This window comes from Mus caroli, chromosome 4 (genome assembly GCF_900094665.2).
Source record: "Mus caroli chromosome 4, CAROLI_EIJ_v1.1, whole genome shotgun sequence".
NCBI lineage: Eukaryota > Metazoa > Chordata > Mammalia > Rodentia > Muridae > Mus > Mus caroli.
In genome coordinates, this window is record NC_034573.1 from 89677698 (window position 1) to 89696023 (window position 18326).

The 18326-nt window shown below is 39.5% G+C and overlaps 1 long non-coding RNA gene and 1 pseudogene across 3 annotated transcripts in view; one reads left to right on the plus strand and one right to left on the minus strand.

Moving 5' to 3' along the window:
- Window positions 1-13478: 13478 nt before the first annotated feature.
- Window positions 13479-14223, plus strand: LOC110293367 (annotated as a pseudogene). The gene has a single exon (XR_002377794.1). The product of XR_002377794.1 is annotated as a U2 small nuclear ribonucleoprotein B'' pseudogene (transcript).
- Window positions 14224-17415: 3192 nt separating this feature from the next.
- The window catches only part of LOC110292289, a 218763-nt gene continuing 217852 nt past the window's right edge, over window positions 17416-18326 (minus strand). For both annotated transcript variants that reach the window (XR_003836433.1, XR_003836434.1), the window contains one exon: window positions 17416-18306. This is a non-coding gene — a long non-coding RNA (uncharacterized LOC110292289). The remainder of the gene's footprint in view (window positions 18307-18326) is intronic.

Consider the following 18326-nt stretch of genomic DNA (forward strand, 5'->3'; position numbering starts at 1 on the left):
GAGGCCAGCCTGGTCTACAAAGTGAGTTCCAGGACAGCCAGAGCTACACAGAGAAACCCTGTCTCGAAAAAACAAAAAAAAACAAAAACAAAAAAAAAGAATATCAGTATGCATTAACCTTCTGCTGTTATTGCTAGCTACATGAATGATATCACAGGATTTCAGTTTCCTATCTGAGACCTAAGACTGCCTGGGAAACCCATTCCCACAAGCATTGTGCCAAGGATGATAATTCTCCCCCAGGGCAAATCTACATGCCTAAATCACTCCCTAAAAGCAAGAAGAACAAAGCTGGTTTGAAAGGGCTTGTTTATTTTGTCACTTTTCCCACAGGCAAGGGCATTGCAGGCAATGGTGAGTAGGAAAATGAGACTATAAAGAAATATCTGACAGTGCTTCCTTAATCGCGGTCCACATCTGCTGATCCAGCCAAAAGTGAGGGGGCAGAGGTGAACTTTGCTATGCCACAGTGAATAATGCAATCATACATTGGATACCAAACTACATTTAACTGCCGTATAAATCCTGCCTGCCTCCATACCACACCTCATTATCTCACAGGAAATGTATAGTTTCCACAAAGTCAAATATGCTCCGACCTGTGCCTCTGAAGCTGAGATGGAGATGCAGGGCTGAGAATCATGTGCTTGCTGCACCAGCAGTCCAGCTTCCCTGGAACACATAGGGAACCTTACGCAGACATCCTTAGCATTCACTTGTCATGGGCCATCAGGCAAAACACTTGAACATGCTGCTTTAGATCTGCCAAATAGAAAATGGGAGTACTCCTTCCTGCCTTGCAAATTAGGAGATACAAAAATCTTAGCAAATCTTTCAAGGTCAAAATCAAACCTATAGCTAAAGATCCGGATGAACATTGACACAAAGTCTGTCTTGACTCACAGTGTCCTTTCCCCAAAATCAACAACAAGAAGTCCTGTCTGTATATCGTTATGGTACTTGGGTCGAAGCAAACTGGGCTAAATCAAACCCTTAGCAATGGCACTTGCTATTTAGGGCCTCTTATTCTCAACAGGCTGAATTATGCAGATTCCCACAGAGGATGAAAATGTGTCAAATGGACACAAGTGTAAATGTCCAAGCGTGATTCTAAAGAACGTGAAGAGGTAGCAGAAATTGTATAAGAAAGTGCAGTGGAAACTATCTAGACCTCTGGAGGGGAGAGGAGGGACATCCGGAAAGCACTCTGCCTGTGTTCAGAAGGGGAAGGAGCAGGTTGGGTTGGTTTTGCCTTGTTGTCAGCTGCAGGAACTGAGAAGCCCTGTCCAGGTTCAATGCTCCATTCTTAAAGTGGTGAACAAAATCCCTCTTTGTTCCCCAATGAAACTTATCTCTGAAGAGCTGAACCACTTCCTGTGAGATACAGCCCTGCAGATGTGTCCTGCAAGACCCACCCCACTGCTCTGTCTTCAGTCAAAAGGGCAAGAATGGTCACTTTGTACTGCTGCCTGAAAACGACACTGACTCCTCTGATCTCAACTGGGGTTACCAAATGGGTAAAGCTTCCTGCTCAGAAGAGAGTCGAAGTGAGAGTCTGTGTGTGTGTGTGTGTGTGTGTGTGTGTGTGTGTGTGTGTGTGTGCCTGTGTGTGTGCTTGTGTGTGCATCTGTTTGTGTGTGCCTATGTGTTTCTTTTCTTCTTTTGTTAATTTGTTTAGTTATTTATAGAGCTAATAAAATCAACAAGGAGGGTCAATGCAGCCATGTTTTCCAAACAGTATTTTGTGGAACTTGTCCAAAGATTGGAAGCACTAGCAGCCTGAGGCAGGGGATGAACTGAGTGAAGGCAGTAATTTGCCCCTGGACCTTTCCATCTGCCTGCTGTCCTTTGCTAATACCAACAGTCAAAGAAGTTCTAAAATTTGATGTGTCAAAGTTAATAGCATTTCATCTCAACAAAGACTTGTTTAGATATAAAAAGTTTTGTTATGTAGCCTACTACTCTGGAGGTTACAGATCCATCTAAAAATCTCCCCCTTCTTTCTGATAACACAGAGCTTCATGATTCTGAATCATTAATTTCAAATCTGGTCTCAGTGTCTTCCTCAATAAAATAAGGTGGTCCTAGCAGTATATACGGCTATGCTTAGTATACTAACTGGATACTCCAGTTGAACACGTCTTCACATCTATTGACACTGACAAATTGTTATCAATGCACTTTTAGAGTCAGACTCTCTCTTTATCTTGGGAAGTCAAAAGTGATAAATATAATCTCTTTCATGGAGAAATCCATAATCTGAGTTATAAACAGAAACGAAACAATGAGAGGTAACAAGTCTTGAACTTAGCAAGTGGCAAGCTGTTACTTCAAATTATGCATTTCCTAACATCTTTTTCTGGGTACTGTTGAACAGATACTAGCATCAAAGTTGCCCCAGAACTTAAGAAAAATGCACTTTTACACAGATGGAAAGATACAATGAAGACACCATCAAACATGTTCCAAAATGCTAGAGAGGGATCAAGAACCAACAACAGTGTCCAGAAGTGTTCTAAAGAGCCATCATATGGTTTTCTCTTCAGAGATGACTATGAAGAGCTTTAGCGAGGAGGATGAGCATTTCCACATTGATAGCCCTCTTCTTGGCAGCCCTAAGTTTAAGGTTCATGGAAAAAAATATCCCTTGTATTACAGCACATACACCTCACACATGTCAGGAGGGGAAATGATGACCCAGCCATTCAAGTTAAATGATGAGTTAAAAGTCCACTAAAAGGAAGTACATCTGGGAGCCTGCCCAAGCTCACCATCACCTGGATGTGTGGTTTGCTTAATTTTTAATATCCTGCCTTTCCTCATTGGTAAATGGAATAGCAATTACCTATTCGAAGGCATTGGTGTGCTACGTAGTCGGCCATTTCCTCATCTCTAACAATCTCCTTGCTACACTCTGCACTCCCCGATGTTGTATAAGCCCTATTTTTCTCTGAAATCACTCCAGTGAAAAAAGTTCCTCAGAGCAGACTGAAACTTTCATTACAAAAAGATGATGGGAAAAGCATCAAATCCTTGGCTTACCCTTTAGATTGAATGAGAAATTGTTACAACAAAGCAGGTATAGTTTCTCCCAGAGGAGATCAGGAAAGAACACATGTACAGTGGTTTAATTTTTCAACAAAGACACAGTACAATGCTCTTTATGGCATTCCTATTTGTGAACTCAGAACTCAGTGGTTACCAGAAGATAGGGCATAATATACACAAATCTACATTTAGTGCTACTAAAATTGATGGGCTGTTTAAATGGGGCTGTATAAGGGGTTTTAATTTTCCTCCAGTGGGAAAGATGAGCCACATTAAATTCATGTCTAGATAATGAAAAGGAGAGAAAGACATGAAGTTGGAAGTAATTGACAGGAGGAAGACCATCTCGGTTTCCCATTTGTGTTCACTTTTAACTATGAGTGTGGCACAGGGCATGAATGGATTATGCTGATTTATTTCACTGTCAACTCATTAAAAACTGTAAGGTTTGTTCCCCAGAATTCTACTTTGAGAATGATTCTCAGTGAGATTCAGCAAAGAACTTGTATATGGTCTCAGCAGCACTTGAACAGGAGCCATTAGTGTCTGAGGTTCCTTTAGAAAGCAGACTTAGGTCTGCCTGCTTGTCAACTGACCCTCACTTTTAGCCCATATCTAGTTTCTCTTCTGTAGCACAACTCTACTTAACAGTGAGCTGTACTAGGTCTGAAGGCAGATACTTTCTGGCAGACTCATACGGGCTCTCAGGAGAGTTGGTTCCTGGATCATGATTGGATGAGTTGGCCCTGTCCCTCACAGGTTCCAATAATTGAGAGAGTGAGTGGCCCCTGCATGTCGACCATACAAGACTGGGTCTCATGAAGGGGGCATGTGTGAGCCAACATGAGGGCAAGAGTGAGGGAGAGCTATCCCTGCTATTCTTCTGCCATGAGGTATTGTGTATGCTAGGATGATGTCCTTGCCCCTTGCCACCTGCGGCAGTTGGGAGAGCTGGTCTCAAGGGCCTGAGAGCCAGATATCTTTCTTAGTTTCTCTAAATTAGTCCACATATTGAGACACAAACTAAATCTTAATGAATTCCAAAAATTTGAAATAACTGCATATATCCTGCCTCAACCACAATGTAATAAAGTCTAAAATCAATAGTCAACAAATCTCTAGTAATTACACAAACTCATAGCTTCTGAATGATGAATGGGTAAAAGAAGAAAGAAAAAGAAAGGAAATATTCCTGGAACATAATAGAAATGAAAGCACAATACAACAAAATCTATGGAACAGTTAAAATTAGTCTGATAAGAAAAATGTAAAGCGCTGAAGAAATGTGCCTACGTTAAAAATCAGAAACAGCTCAAATGAGGCAACTCAAGAATCCAGTAGATGGGAATAAATAATAATATCAAAGCATAAATTAATATGTCATTGTACCCAAAGAAATTCTTATCTCACAGCTACCAGTAGAGTTGTCATAACACCATACTCAAACTCCAATCTTAAAGGTATCCAAAATACACCAAATATTCCAACATCTCCTAAGGGCTCATGAAATAAAATTAAGGAGTAGAGAAAAAGTATGATTCTAGAAGGACGGGTGGGACATATGAGCATTACAACACCAGTTCTTCTGATTATCCTTTACCAATAAAATCAACCCTTTCTTCCTAATGCTTTCAGAGGACACCATGATGAAGAAACTGAGAAAACATGGCTGGAAATAGACTTTCTTTGCCTAGAAACATGAGTATATAAAACACAAGATTAAATTTTAGTTATAACAAGGGCTAAGTACTGTGAGAAAATCAAGAACCAACTTGTGGGCATGGTGTACGTAGTATATTTACTACAATTTCAATGCCTGCATTTCTTCTTGGCACTTGATAAAACTACTCTCCCAAATTCAAAATCCCAAGAAAAACAGTGAATAAATTAGAAAAAAATAGCAAGAGAAAGCCATTATAAATTTTCTTTAAGAATTAAAGTTCAACAACCAAAAGATAAGTTTTATGACTCAAGGGAACCTTCTGGTGTTAAGTTGAATGGGAAAGCAGAAAAAGCATCTATATTTCTGAGAATCATGAAAAAAACATATTCTATGTGAATAGTCAGAGTCTAGCAATCTTTCTTATGGCTAAGGTTATTTTAAAGCTTCTCTATGATGATTTCTGCTACTAATGGCAAACATTTGTATATATAAAATAAGTGTGAATAATTTAATTTGCATAGTATATAAACCTTATGCAAATCCTATAATAGATATATATCAAGAAATAAAATTTTGAAAAGAGAAGAGTTTCCTGCACTGGGGATTGTGACACCTAAATTTGTAGTGCCACTACCCTTGTAGAAACATCTTAACATTGTGTCATTTCAATTACCTGGTCATTCTTGGTGGTTCTGAGTATTTTAGTCCTTAGTAAAGACTTTGTGCTTTCACTGCTTGTTAATGAATGCAAGTTCCTCATCCCTTAGATTGTCTCAGTGAGGCTGGCAGTCAAGGAACTCAACCCGATTATGGCTGAATACTTGAACACCACCTTCATTTGGTGACTAGTTTGATCCCCCGTGCCTTTTTTTAATGCATCTAGTGATTGTATACCAATTGCAAGTGACTTAATTTCAACTTCAAGTGCCTTAAACATGAAATATGTGACTTGGTCAATGGAAAGACCCAGTTCAGGATCCTTTAAACCTTATTTCTCACTAAACGTTGTGGGTATCTGTACATCCCATCTAATAATTCTACTTTGGAAGTTATTTTGTCAGCCATAGATTCCCTCCCCAAAGGTAAGATGGCCACAGAAATGGATCGTAATAAACTGGCATCTCAAATTTAGCTGATAATCACACCATGTCCTTTTGCCTATTCACCCCACTCTGAACCCTGGGGCGGGGGGAGGGCTGTCTTTAACAGTCTACACAAAGATTCATCTGTGTCTTCTAGCTTTTGGCTATATTTGACCAAAAACAGGTCAGAGGAGGAGGAGAAGGAAAGAAAATGAGGCCGATCCATTGGTTGATTCCCTCACTACAAGGTCACTTTCAGCTAGCAGCCGACTATAACGAAGGTAGCCTTTCAACATGACTCTTAATCTGACTATTTGTGATAGCCAGAGTGTGACAGCTCCTCCTCCTCCCTTATAAACTCTCCAGGACACGGAACTATTTCTTATTGTTCCTTTGTACAAAGACTCTCTCTAATATTACTTCCTTTAGTCTTCTCATTTGAATGTAATGTCTCTTCCGATGGGACACTGATTTATGAAACATTAGGAACATTAAGAAACATTTCTTTCCCAAGTGTTTCTAGTAAAACTTTAAAGTTATATACCTTGAATTTCATAATAGACCTTTCTTCCTCTGATCAACTCCACTAACTATAACTAGTGAGATGCAGTACTTTAATTGGCCAAATCTAGTTTTTAAGTATCCATCCCTGGTGATGGGGTCAGTCTCATTAGATCTAGAGATACTATAATCTGGACTCAGTTTGGGAGATAGTATTGTCAAGGCAACCTGAATAGCATGGCCTATAATTCAAATCCATCTGTGTCTATAAACATGCAAATATACAGTAGCCACTCCTCTAGTAATTCTGCTCATTGGAAGTTGTCTTGTCAGTCATAGATTAAGATGCTAATGATATGTCTCTAAATTGGATCAATGGACCAAGTTCTCTTTCCAATCTTCTTGGATCTTAATAATCTATGGATCTGAGTTGACAACACTGGCTTATCTCCTGCCCAGTCACTGAATATTACTATGACCTTGGACAAGTCAGCAAACCTTTCCGATGTTTTGTTTCTTTCTCTGTAAATTAAAATGTGAGCCTAATGCTCTCTTGAGTCTGTTTGATATTTTAAAAAAAAATGAATCTATGTTTACCTCAAGTTCAAAGTCTTGGTAACTCATATTGCAAAGATCGTATCAAACTGAGGTCTCATCACTCTCTAAAGTTAATATGTTTTAAACTATTAAAAACACAGACTCTAAAGCAAAAATTAGGACCACAACTTTAGAAATGACTGAAGCTATAGCCTTTGGGGAAGGAAAATGCAGTTGGGCGATCCTGTACAGCACTGTTTCATGATGAATCCTTTACAACATTGCCTCTGGATGAATCAGCTTGCCTTTCAGCCTTCTGCTATCAAACTCGAAATCCAGATTCTCAAAAGCTTTGCTAAAAGCATATCAGTAGGACTACCTGCTTATATTCTCCTTGGGAGTGGAACAGCACTTGGCTGACATTCTCACTAGGGCAGCAAGCCATTGAGGAACAATGGTTCACTAAAGATAGAGTAGTGAGCACACAGGATTGCCAGTGCACTCTAGGCAGGTGACCGAGACCCAAGCTGGGTGCCATTTGCTTTGCATAGATTTTAATATATCTCTGTGCATATTCCTTTTCCATAGAACTCTATGGACCTAAGCCATCGCCTCAAAGCAGCAGCAACAAAATAAATAATAATCAGTTTCTAAAATCCAAAGACAATGGATAGGTAGCCAAGAGACTCTAAGAATCAGAAGGTGTGATTTTAAAATAAGATTCACATCTCAGAAACATCATAAAGCAAAGGCCAATGACTTAGTTTTGTTTTCATTAGACTCTATTATTTTTCAGCCAAGGGCAAATGCTCATACAATGAGATAGTATTAAAATATATGAATGCAAATTCAACAACTGCAGCAGAACAGGTGAATAATTTATAAGTATACCAAATGAATCAAATGCTCCTCCAACCACGATAAGTGTGTATCACAACCCAAAGCCACATAATTACACAGTAATTATCCAGTTTCTAACTTGAGGCTCCAATATTAGTACAGGAAATTATTTACCGGTTACCCTTGGTTGTAGAGCAGAATTGGATTACTATCATCACGAATTAGCAACTTGTTGGTATCTTTAAGGAGGATTTAAATATCTAGCATTAAAATAGACATGTTACTTGTTCTGCATATGAACTGGCCACACACATCATGTGCATATTTGCATTGTATTTATGTCAATGTTTGTATGGATATAAATTTGTTTACCTTGTAATCAGAAGGATTTACAGAGACTTCAAGGTTTGTATATTTTGTCCTTAATAGGTAAAAGAATCATTTTTCAAAATACGTTCAGCCTGCACTGCTAATCTAACAAGTTCCACTAACAAGTGAAAACAAGTCTCAGATAAAGTGGGGGAAACATTGTAAGTCTGTTCTGTTACTGTGCAAACCTTAGCTCTGACAATTGTATAAACTCAGCTAACACACAGAATCTTCAGGGTCTTGAGCCCACATTACTCTGGACACACAATGCTTTCAAAAAGTGACTCATGACTAGGTAGACAGCTGAACATTAAGAAAATGGCTAAGATGAACCTTGGGCTACAGTTACCATTTGTTCTTCAAGTAGGAACGCCTTGAGAAATATTGAGATTACAACAAAGAAGGACAAGAAAACAGTTCTATTTTTGTTATGAAATAATTCAGGTCTTGTTGTTCTCCAAACCCAGGAGAATATGTATCAGAGTGAGAAACATTTTGTCCCATCTAACACCTGCTCACACTCAGTGGAAGAGTGGAAGAAATCAATAAAAATAGAAACTGTACCTCTAGGGATCCATTGCTGAGAATTTGACCTATCACCTTCACTCTGTAGCTGAGTTGGAAAGCAGGAAATGGAGAGTAAGAGCTTGGGTGACTCCATGTCTTCATCCTCTCCACAGAGAGAATCCTTTAACCTCCTCAGCAAAAGCAAAATTATCAGTGGCAGAGTACATTTCCCAAAACTCTTCTGTAGGCAGCTATTGCCCATATAGAAAGAACACACACACACACACATATATATATGCATGCACACACACACCCCCCTCATAACAGAAGGAAGAAGCAGAGAAGGCATGCACTGAAATCTGGCACAACAAGGGAGACTTTGCAACCAAGATCTTCACTCGCTGAATGACAAGGCTGTTTGTATGGAGAAGGTGGAACAGCAAGGCATATACAGGTAAAAGGTTACAGGGTTTGAGTTATGGATGGGTAAAGACACCAGACACTGAGGAGCCAATGGAACTGGATGAATGGATAGCAGCAACTGGAAGTCAGATGATATTCCTTCCCTTTAAACCAATTGTTCCCAATTATAACCACTCTTTAAAGAATCTGACATTTTTAAGACTGTAGGTAACTTCAATCTCCCGAGATTCTCATGCACTAGACTTAGATGAAGTATACAGTGGCTGAGGGGTTTTCTTCATATGTCTTTTTCTTTTGACAACTAAAGTGAAAACTTGGGGGTTCTTTGGAAAGCCTGTTGGATGGTGTTTTGCTGGGGCAGACATGTGGAGGAGTGTTTTGTTAAAGTGGATACAGGTGTGAAAGGCTAAGGCAGAAAGAACGTTTTCACGGAAGCAGACACAGGAGAGGATGTTCTGCTAAAGCAAACACGTGAAAGGACAAGTGATGAAACATTCTTTGCTAACAACACACTTGTATTGGTCCGCCTTACTTTTCATAGTTGAGCTGCATTTGTAGGGACTCCATAGAGAGAAACGCACCATAATAACATCTGGTGGTGGGTTGCAGTTTCTTGCTGCTTCTGTGGACTCAGGCTGATTAGATGCACATGCAAGGCATGTGGAGGACATGTGATGTTTGGAGGATTCCACAGTGCAAAGGAAATAGAGATTGCCTTGCTGGTACAGTGAGCTGTGCAATGCTTGTGGGTATCTCGTCTTCACTGATCCTCCCTTCCCTGAGAGAAGCATAGCTGAGAACTTCTCCTGGTGTCCCTCTGGGACCCTCCTGCTGATACAAGCTGAGGCTGAGACTGGCTGTCTCTGCTAGGTCATATCACTGCTGTTGCTAACCCAACTCTATTGAACTGGACTGCTGGTGTATTCGTGAAGTGTTTGGGAGTGGATCCACCCGCTGCTGCTAACCTGAACTGCTGATTTCCAGACAACACAGGAGTTGCTCCAAAGAGCCTTTCTAAACAGGTCCACTTCCCTGCCCCCCCCCATATCCTTTCTTTTCCACTACCTCTGGTGGGTGGGCTACAAGGGAGGTTAGAGCATTTAAGAAGTTATTATTAAAAATAAGGTCTGAAAAAATTACAGATAACTCTCTAGACAACATAGGATGAATCTAGGATTAAAAAAAAATCATTGTTTATGTTGCCACAATCCACCAATGTAAAGCAACAGGTCTCACATTAAGGAGGATCCCCCGATATGTCTACAGTGTTTTGCAACCAGATTTCAAGTCACTGTGCTTGAGAGATTATGCTTTATAAATCTTAAACCAATGTCATCCAATTCTGCATACTCTAAGAGTCTTCAGCATAGAAGGCTAATCAATGAATCTTGTGGCATCATGGGGAGAGCAGGCAGGATGTTGCCTTGGACAGTGGTTCTCCTTGAAAACTAAAATATGCTACAAAATACTCCACATGTTCTAAAGTGCAAGATTAAGATTGCTCAAGCTACTGTAATAGTCAGACCCAAGCCCAAAACAAAGTTTCCAACACTAAGGCAGACCAATTATATCAAAATGTCTCATTGTACAACAGGCCTGAGTGCTATGTAAAAAGCCCTTGATGGTGAGGGTTGATGGGAGAGGCATGTGACATAATGTCAGAGGACAACTTTCCAAAGTCTTGTCTTCCAGTGTGTTTTATGGAAATACGGGTTTTGTTTTACAAAACACATTTTTCATTACTATGTAATTATGCTTCAAAAGCTTTTATGTCCGAGATGATTATAAAATAGGGATACAAAAAAAACAAAAATGTTTTCACAAGTTATAATACAGAATCATTATCAAACTTTTATGTTTAAAAGAAAGGCAATTTTTGATGAAGGAATTTTTAATAATTTCTTCCTGTTTTTATAATTCATTATGAAGAAAAAGTGTGCCTTTTACAAAATGGTGGGATAGAAATCTCAAGGCACTACCAGAGCTGTTAAACTGCTTTGTTTCCTACAATTAATACATGCTGATAAAATATTTCTAACCTTAAATGTAGAACAACTAATTCACAGTTAAAGATTATAATTTTTATTTGTCAATTAAGGGTAAAATTTGGCAGTTACACTGATTTGCATTTCTAGCAGCAATGTGTAATAACTTGCGTCTATCCACGTGTTTGCGAGCATTCGCTCTCTTCAGTCCCTTTGGTAATCATATTTACTAGACTGAGATGGATCTCGTGGTAGTTTTAATTGGTATTTCTCTGATGACTGATGACTTTGAGCATTTTTCGTGTATTTGTTACAATGTGTATGCCTTTTTTTTTTTCTATTATAGATCTACTGTCTTTTTTTCTCCAAACCTATTATCCAATTCTTGCTCTTGAGTTTTGACAGTTCTGTTATTTCTGCATGTCTACTTCTTATCAGATTCACAGTGTGCAAACTATTTTTCTTTCATTTGTGGTTTGTGTCTGTACTCTGTTCTTTGCTTTATAGAAGCATTTTATTTAAGTATAACCCTTTATATATCTTGTGTCTTGTGTGTTTGGGGGTCTTTTCCAAGAAATCTTGCCTATCCAGTGTCCTGAAGCCTCCTATATGTTTTCTTCTACCCATTTCATAGTTTCAGGCCTTAAGTCTTTAAATACAGAAATGTTATAGGAATATGCTTTTGTCTTAATCCCAGGTATGAGATATGGGGCTGCTTCAGATTGTCCAAAACAGCAGACTATGATTTGCCTCATGCTCTAGCAGGGGTGTGACTTTGACAGCTGCAGTAAGTTTTTGCGAGTGTGTGACATTTGGAATTCTGGGGACTCGTGAGAGGGTACATAAATGTTAGGATCCTGAGAGGGGCAGTGGCTGCTTGCTGCCTTGCTACTGCCCCTGCTGCTGCTGGTTGCTGGTGGCTGGTGGCTGCTGGCTGGTTGAAGATATCTTGATGATGAAGATTGCTCCCAGGAACTTGATGCTTCTAATCACCAGGAAGTAGTCTAAATAGATTGTTGCCCCTTACTCCTCTAATCTTCTTCCTCTTCTACCGAGTGTTGTGGGGTTGGAAGGCATAAGGGTAGAGAAGGGTGGTAGAAAAGGGGAACCTATAGAGTAGCCAAAAATCTGGCTATAAGTGGCACCAAGGCATAGTGCTCAGCAGAATGGGAAATCTGATTTGTAATGCCATAGAAGATATGGTAGGTAAAAGAAGGGATGGATGTTCTGTTTCAGGATGTCAGCATTGTGGCTACTGCTGCTGAGTTATCCCCACTTTTTATCCTTTTCTCTAAGGAAGGATGGGATTGAGTTTTATCTGGGGTGGGGGAGCTGCTTCTTCTTCTTCTTCTCCTCCTCCTCCTCCTTCTCCTCCTTCTTCTTCTTCTTCTCCTCCTCCTCCTCTTCCTTCTCCTCTTTCTTCTTCTTCCTCATTCTCTTTTTCCTCTTCTTCCTCTTGCTATTATCTCCTTCTTCTCCTCCTCCCACTCCTCCTCCTTCTTCTTCCTCTATTCCATCTCAAAAAGTGGAGGGATATGGCTAAACAACTAGAAAAATTGTGAGTGGGAATGGAGGGACCTGAGAAACAACAACAAAAAAGAATGAATGGAAAAACCAAAAGGGTCACTCTACTCACTCATTTCTCAAAGGGCTTCAGAATTGTCTGTGTAACTGGAAAATTACAGGTAGAGATTGAAGTACTTGGGAAGCAAGTAGCACTGGAAAATGGATAAATAAAAGGTTCAGACCCAATGTTTGAGCTTAGGAGTTTCCCCAAGGAGAAAAGTTGGAACAAACTGTGCTTGAAGGCAGATCACAACTCTGCTTGGTGCCTTCAGTTTTTCCACCCCTGGTCAGGGTGGAAAGCCAGGTGTGAGTCTGGAGAAGAGGAGTAGGCCAAGGCCATGCAGGATAAAAGGTTAAAGGAAAACTGAAATAGCCCCTTTCAAGAAAAAAGGGGTTAATTAATCTTGAACCAATTGCACCATCAGAAAGGTGTGAAGTGACTAGGATTACAAAATCCCCATCAGTTTCTCCAGTAATTAATTGTACACCCAGCGCATGTCTGCTAATGGCTCCAGATCAGGGTTATGACAAAATAGGGTGGCATCCTATAGAAATTATAGATCTGAGGCATTTTAAAGAGACTATGGTTTCCTACTGGATATATTCATCTTTTGTAAAACAAATTTTAAGTGACTGGACTATCCAAAATGGAATTATTCTCCAAAACTGGAAGGGGCTGGTAATAGCTGTGCTAAAAGCCAGTCAATAGTTATAGTGGTTAACATGGTATAAGAAAGAGGCTGTGAATATTGAACAGAGAAATAAAGCAAGGGGAATTGATATTGTCAAAGTTCAGTTGCTGGATGAAGAGCAGTACTCTGATCTATAAGAACAGATTCAATTTGATGACACCATTATATAGCAATGTTGTTTAGTGCCTTTAAGAGCTTTGGGTCTTCCGGCTTTATTTTCAAATGGACCGCACCGGCTTCAGGCTATTTGAATGGTTCTACTCAAACAAGGATATCAGACCAAATCACATGATTTATATCTACAACATGAATGACAAAATTAAAAAAGAAGAATTGAAGAGATCCCTGTATGCCCTGCTTTTTTCAGTTTGGACCCTTGGTAAATTGTGGCTTTAAAGACCATGAAGATGAGGGGACAGGCTTTTGTTATATTTAAGGAACTGGGTTCCTCCACAAATGCTTTGAGACAATTACAAGGATTTCCATTTTATGGTAAACCAATGAGAATTCAGTACGCAAAAACAGATTCTGATGTAATATCTAAAATTCATGGTACTTTCAATGACAAGGAAAAGAAGAAAGCTAAAACCATGCAATAGGCTGTAGCAGCTGCAAACAAGAAGCCTGGTCCGGGAATACCAAATTCAGCTAATACCCAAGGAAATGCAGCGTCAAATCCTCAGGTCCCTGATTATCCTCCAAACTATATCCTATTCCTTAATGGCTTGCCAGAGCGGACGAATGAGATGATGTTATCCATGCTGTTAAACCAGTTCCCTGGTTTCAAGGAAGTTCGCTTGGTACCAGGGAGACCTGACATTGCGTTTGTAGAATTTGAGAATGATGGGCAGGCTGGAGCTGTCAGAGTTGATCTGCAGGGGTTTAAGATCACACTGTCCCATGCCATGAAGATTACCTATGCCAAGAATTGGTTGGAAGTAAAGGTGAAGTTTTCGGAGAAGAGTCACCTGATTTTTTTAGTTTTGCTGAACTATGAAATTGTACAATAAACTTTTATTTGTAATCTTGGGGGTGTGGGGGAAGAGCTTTGGATAAAGTTGGGGAGCCCAGGAAAAGTTCTGCCTCATTTACGAAAATTCTATAAGGCTCTGGAGTAGCCTTTTCTGACTTTTTGCAAGGATTAGTTTCAGCTGTTTACAAAGCTTATGAACACCGTTAAGCAAGGCAAGAGCTGATAGAGACCCTTGCCTTTGACAATGCTAATACTCAATGTAAAAGAGTTAATAACTGTTAAACTCATGGACAGTGCCGATCATTGTGTGCAAAGGGACATAGCTGATATTGGTTCTCACAGTTATCATGTTAATGCAGCATAGGACATGCTATTTCTAAGGGTCTCCAAGATCAAAATGTCCAGTGCTTCAAAAGCAGAAAATTTGATCATTTGCAGAGAAACTGTGACTAAGCCATACTAATGGTTTCAGATTTCAAAATGTCTGGGGGTTAGCTATGAGAAATACGGTATTTTCCTGCTGAGGCAGTAAACAATCCATTTCCAGGGGCAACGGGTTTTCAAATATCAAACAGAAAGAGTGCCTAGGTTTCCCAGGATGCACAGGCATTGTGGCAAGGGATAGCATTGAATCAATGAGTGTAGGTCCAAGACAGATATTCAAGGCAATTTATGGTTGTTAGGAAATGAAATGTAGAACCTGGCAGCTCAAAGCCCTGAAGCAAAATAAAATGAGCAACTTCTCTCTTGTCAGCCAGAAAATAAGAAGCAGGCAAAAAACTGCAACTAAGTATTGACAGTCTCACGCATGCTACTGTAGGCAGTGCAGCCCCCAGATAAACCTCTTACCCTATCCCCCAAAATTCAATGTTATAAAGCAATCACTGGAGTTTATGGTCCTTTGCCCTCGGGAACAGTAGGGATGATCTCAGGATGAAGTAGATTGAGCTCCCAAGAACTCGTTGTGCATCCTGGCAAGGAGAAATTAAAATTATGTCCTATGGGGGCAGGGAGAGACAGAGAGAGAGAGAGACAGAGAGAGAGAAAGAGAGGTAAATTAATGCAAATGATAAGATTGCTAAGATGCTGTTGTTTCCCTACATTAAAGGCAAAGCTGCTCCAGTAGAAAGAACAGGGGACTTTGTAAGTACTAAAAATATGTGTTCTGGCAAACAGTGGTTAATGATCAGAAGCCAAAATTAAAATTGTAAGTTAATTGTGTTGAAATAGAAGGTTTGGAGGATACAGAAGCTAATGTGACCATCATTCCCCCAAAGAAATGTTAGAATTCAGAATGGCCACTGCACAAGGTTCATACACAATTTCTAAGAACTGGAAAATTTATCTCAGAAAAAGAAAAATATCTAGTGGGTTAAATGTGTGGGAGTGGAAGGTCAAACAGGGAAATTAATACTTTGTGTGTCTGAGATACTCATAAACTTATGGGGAAATGATCTTTTACAACAGTGGGAGTACTCAAATTAATATTCCTATAATCCCAGACACAGCCCAAGATAGACTGTAGATGCTTCCGGGGAAGGTATTGATGTATGTCATCGAAAACAATCCCAGGCTGTGTCAGTTATCCAAACACAAGAAACCCTAGGAACTGAGTTTCCAAATTTATAAGCAGGGACCACTGCTAAAACATCCATGACCTTACCTGTAAATAGACAAGAACTTTAAGTTCTTAAGAAGCTGATTCTGAGCAGGGCGGTGGTGGCGCACGCCTTTAATCCCAGCACTTGGGAGGCAGAGGCTGGTGGATTTCTAGGTTCAAGGCCAGCCTGGTCTACAAAGTGAGTTCCAGGACAGCCAGGGCTGTACAGAGAAACCCTGTCTCGACAAACAAAAACAAACAAAAGAAAACAAAAACCAAAACATAAAGAACATTATTATATACCACACAATTCTACAGGATAAACTGTCATAGAAAGATATAATCACACTTTAAAAGAGATGCTAATAAAACAAACAGGAAGAATTAAAAACCCTCAGAGACAGACTAAGAACAGCCTTGTTAACTGAATTTTTCAATTGTTAATGAGAAAGAAACAACCTAGCATCCTACATATGCTGGATTATAGAAGAAACAAAAAAGACCATGGGATTAAATCAGCCTATAAGGATGTGTTAACATCAGAATGGAAGCCTACACAAGTTTTACATTGGATACATGGATTTGTTTGTTTCTATAGAAAACAAAAAGTTATGGATGCCATCAAAATTGATAAAGGTTAGAATTGAGCAGGTAGTATCTCCTGAAAACCTTTATCATTGATTTGAAAAGTGTATGATTGGTTCATTTAAAATGTCTCTGTTTATAATTCCTTACTAAACAGAGATGATTAATGTCTTACAACAGAAAGGGGGGAATATAGTGAGAATTTTGGTTTCTTTAAACACAGAAGTGTTATAGGAATAATTTTTTTCTCAATCCCAGGTGTGGGATATGGAGTTCCCTCAGATTGTCCACATTAGCAGACTATGGTTTGCCTCATACTTTAACAGAGGTGCAGTTTTGACACCTGCAGATGGCTTTTGCAAGTGTACTATGTTCGGAATTCTGGGGACTCTTGAAATGGAATACAAATGGCAAAACCCTGAGAGGGAGCAGTTGCTGCTGCAGTTGCTGGTTGCTGCAGTTGCTGGTTGCTGGCTGGAGATATCCTGATGGTGAAGATCAACATTGTGCCCAAGGAACTAGAACCCCGAGTCAGCGGGAAGTACTCTAAAGACATCAATACCCCCTTTCCCTCTAACCTTCTTTCTCTCCTACCTACTCTTGGTTGTTGGGAGGGATAAGGGGGAGAAGTATGAAAATGGGAACTCCTAAACTAACCAAAAATCTGGCTACATTTTTGGTCCGTTTTGAGCTGATTTTCATTGAATGGTCAAGGATTCTTTCAATGATGGCAATATTAGAATTTGTTTCGAAAGTCTGATAAGTCCAGGTATGGATATCAAATTCTCCCAAACCCAGTGATGAAGCTATGTATGGACTGTCATATGGAACATTCTGCAACGTGTGTGACGTCACTCAGAAGATCACAACTAATTAGCAACCAAAGAACGAGAAAAAAAAAAAACACTAAAAATGAAGTCCCCACAGCCAGAAGATCCCACAGAGGGCACTCAGCCACATCTCTTCCCCTCGTGGAATGAGAGTGATCTAGTACATTCCTCAAAACTACACAGAGGAGACCAGCAGAATTTTCAACTGTCTCTCTTTATTCAGCACAACCATGTCAGCTACCCCAAACATTTCCTGAATGCGGAAGAGAAGGTAACTCTGCAAGTGAATGAGGTCTCAAAGTTCACATCAAGCTATAAGAAGATACATGTTATTTATCCTAAATTCATGCACTGACATACTTTAATAGAGACATAAATCTAAAAATATGTGTGAAGTTGGTTTTTATACAAGTGAATTAAACAAGACTTCAAAGATAAAAGAAATGTTTTCTTTGTGTTTTAACTATTTCTTGTATTTTTTGAGATTATAGTATAATTACATCATTACCAAATTCCCTTTCCTTCATTCAAATGCTCCCCTATTTTTCAAATTCATTACTCTTTTTTTTCTCATTCATTTTAAGATAATAGAATTTCATTATCACTGTAAATACATGTTCTACAACTGGTGGTTGATATTCCTGGTGTACTAAAGACATAATTTATGAAAATGCTATAACCTAACTCTGCAAAGTTTCATATTATTTCCTGCTTTTGAGAAAATCTTTTTGAATTTTAGGGCTTTTGATTCAGTTCAGAATTTCATATGTGATGAGTGTTGGGAGTGGAGGAAGTCCTAAATGCCTGATGTCCTTAGTGAAGATGTGCTATTGATATGTGCATGTCCATGCCAAGAACTATAGTCTCAGACTCATGATAAAATGGCACAAGCCCCCACACATACACACTCGCAGGGTGAAGCTCAGAAAGGTGGCTAAGACTTCCTCTTGTCCATGTTTGGATGTTGATAGTCAACATGCTGAACTTCTAGAGTCCTGCAGTTCCTCCATCAGAGAGCGCCCAGTCCACCGAATCCCAGCTTTTCTGTGTTTCTGTGTGTGCTGCCATTTCTTCATTCCCTTGTCACCCATAGCGATGTAAGCCCCTGGAAACCATACAAGACAT